A 3,754-nucleotide genomic window follows, 5' to 3' on the forward strand; every position below is an offset into this window, starting at 1 on the left:
TATATGTATATATATACATATATATAGACATATATATATATATGTATATATATGTACATATATATATATATATATATATATATATATATATATATATATATTCATGAAAGAACAACAACAAATGCAGCTGTTTCTAGTCCACTGCTGGACAAAGGCCTCAGACATATCCCCAATTCATGTCTGGAGTTTGGCCAGTTTTCATCACCACTCTAGTCAGTGCAGATTGGTGGTAATATAGGACATTACTCTAATATCTCACAGCAAACCAACCTAGTATGAATATCCCCGACTAGTACAGCTCTGCTGATCATGGCTTCTTTTAAAGACAAATGAAATGAAATCAATTGAAATCAAAGAAAATCTTTTCCCCAACAAGGAAATCATCAATTTTTCTTGCTATCATAGAAAGGAAATCAAACTACTTGAGAAGCCTAATTATATTTTCATCATTAGGGAGATAATCACGAAATTTTTGATAGCCTAAATCAAAAAGTCTTAAGGTTGCATGCAGGTTTTGTTTCAACAATAGAAAAAAATATACAAAATACTAAGAAAAACAATTCATATGAAATGTGGTTATTTTTCTGTCTATGGATATGCATATGCAAGATCTTAGGCATATTTATATGTATGGAATAGGCCTATAAAATGAATTTATATCCCGGTGAAATTGTGCTTGTGTTGCTTGATAAAAGCAGCCTAACCTTTCTCTATACACTTTTAGGTACAAAATTAAAAAAAGATAATCATTAACTTATATTTTATTCGGAGTAGTCCGTTAAGCTACAGATAAATAGTTCCCATGCAACTTTGAAAATGCAGAAGTATCAAACTTTGTCCAGAATCTTTTACAGACTTTGAACGATTAACAAATGACTGATTATCCACTGAACCTATTGGTTCCACTGGCCAAGATCACAGGGACACTTTGGGTGATGCTTCCAGTTGAGATTCTGGAACCCCCTACGTTGCTCAGTCTTGACCCAGCGTTGAGAGAATTGGTGTTTGTGGTCAGTCTTGACCCAGCGTTGAGAGAATTGGTGTTTGAGGTCAGTCTTGACCCGGCGTTGAAAGAATTGGTGTTAGAGGTTAGTCTTGACCCGGCGTTGAAAGAATTAGTGTTTGAGGTCAGTCTTGACCCAGCGTTGAGAGAATTGGTGTTTGAGGTCAGTCTTGACCCAGCGTTCAAATTGGTGTTAGAGCTAAGACTTGATCCAGCGTTGAAAGAGTTGCCGGTTGAGCTCAGTCTTGACCCGGCATTGAAAGAATTGGTGTTAGAGCTCAGCCCTTGATCCAGCATTGATAGAATTGCTGTTAGCGTTGAACTGATTGAAACCGGAGTCAAAACTGGTAGAAGTGGTACCAACCAATACCACCATCAACGATTCCACCACTAACAATACCACCATCGATGATTCCCACCGTCAATTATGTTTCCACTGCTCTGAGAGGGTTCTGAGACTGTGAAAGTTGTGATTCTCTGTGGCTGAATGTTCTGTGTGGTACTGAAGCTCTGGACAGGGAGGCTGAGGGTGCCCTGGTTTCGGACATCGATTGCGTTGCTGAAGCCCTGGTTCTGAACAACAACTGAGCTAGTGAGACCCTGGTTCTGTGTGGTGCAACTGTTGAGGCCTGGAAATTCTGGCCTGTACTGGATCCCTGATTCTGGAAGTTCTGAGAACTCGTAACAATTTGGTTTCCAGAGCCGAAGCTGTTGAAGGATTGCTGATTTCCTGACTGGATGCCACTAGAGATCTGGTTACCTGACTGTAACCCACTGAAGGACAGTTGATTTCCAGACTGGATGCCACTGGAGATCTGATTTCCTGACTGGAAGCTACTGGAGATCTGATTTCCCGACTGGAAGCTACTTGATGACTGCTGGTTTCCTGACTGGAAACTGCTTACGGACAGCTGACTTCCTCTGCTTGGGAAAACAGAAGGTACTTCGACAGAGCCGCCTAGCTGGGTGTTGGTGTAGTAGTTTGCTACTCTTTCGCCAGGCTCTTCGCTGACGATTGCACGGTATCCAGAGGTGTCATCGGCTGTGTATCGAGTTATTCTGTGGACAACAAATAGAATTAGTCTTAGTGAAGGGAGTAAGACTTCTACAAATCTATCTTAAAGTATAATGTATTTGCACCAAATAAATCTGTAATTATTCTTCAGTTGGTAATTTTGACTGGAAATGCACAATCTCAAACATTAGGACGTGCAGAAAGAAAAGCAAATGATTAGTAATAGACATATATGAAAAATGTTCTTTGATCTTGGAGAGAAAAATAAGATAAATAAATGATTTCAATGACTGATAAGCATGAAGATGCATAAGCAATTGAATAATTTCTAATTGTTCTTTATGCTCTCCTTCAGCCGAAAGTTAGAATTATTCAATGGGTGTAAAGTCTACCAATTTGTAATGCTTTTGTGCTAAGTAATACACAACTGTTGATCTCTGTTACTTACATGTAGAGTCCATTGGGCTGGAGCCACCTATATTCACCCTCTGTCACTCCTGAAGGCGAAACCGTTTCCTTGTGTCCTTCTCGTCGCCTGTGTCAGATGTGCTTACGCCGTAGGCGAAGCTGTAGGGCATGGGCTGTCAAAAAATAGAAAGAAAAGTTTATAGTAAACAAATACACAGCCGTACATTATACATACTTAACAAAGCTATTTATAAGAAGGATTAACGAGCGATAAAAATTTGCTGGTATAAAACTTAAACATATGCGAATGGAAGGACATGGCTGAGGTCTTTGTCTTGCAGTGAACTAGACCGAAATTAAAAGAAGGATAAGCATGGCATGGAGAGTTTTTGGATAACAAAAAGAGATTATGAAAAGTAAAATGTCACTTTCTATAAAAAGAAACATAATGAGATGGTCCTACCAGTTTTAACATATGTATCAGAAACAGGGATCCTTACTTAACCCTTAGAATATATATATATATATATATATATATATATATATATATATATATATATATATATATATATATATATATGTATATATATATAAATATATATATGTATATATATGTATACACACACATATATATGTATATATATATATATATATATATATATGTGTGTGTACATATATATATATATATATATATATATATATATAAAATATATATGTATATATATATATATATATATATATATACATATATACATACATAAGATCGAGAACTTTTGGAAAACGAACAGATTATGAAAATTAAAACGTCTCTTTCTCTAAAGAGAACGTATTTAATGAGATGGTCCAACCAGTTTTAACACATGCACCAGAAACGTGGAGTTTTACTAATGCCTTAGAATATATATATATATATATATATATATATATATATATATATATATATATATATATATATGTATATATATATGTATATATATATACATAACAAATAATTTCGTAACAATCAACTCACCTGATTATTGTTTAAGTCAAACTGAGGGGCAGCCAGCACCAAGGTAATGGTACCCATCAAAAACATCAACGTCTGGACCTGAAAGAAAAAGAAAATATAAATATAAATTGATTTTCCAGATGTAATGTTCATCCCGTTACAAATAGATAGAATTGTTGTAGTTTCTGGCAACTTTTTGTGTGTATATTTTCATTACCAGCAGATATCTGAAAGATGCTGTGTTTAAGACTTGTGTATATTAGTTAGCAGAAGAATACCTGTTAAAATATACGTAGTTTTGTATATTTCCTGCTTAGAAATCTTAGATATACGCTGC

General features: G+C 35.3%; 1 pseudogene; it reads right to left on the reverse strand.

Moving 5' to 3' along the window:
- Positions 1-743: 743 nt before the first annotated feature.
- The window catches only part of LOC137617023 (protein rtoA-like), a 4,012-nt pseudogene continuing 1,001 nt past the window's right edge, over positions 744-3,754 (reverse strand).

The sequence above is a fragment of the Palaemon carinicauda genome, chromosome 23, assembly GCF_036898095.1.
Source record: "Palaemon carinicauda isolate YSFRI2023 chromosome 23, ASM3689809v2, whole genome shotgun sequence".
Taxonomy (NCBI): Eukaryota; Metazoa; Arthropoda; class Malacostraca; order Decapoda; family Palaemonidae; genus Palaemon; species Palaemon carinicauda.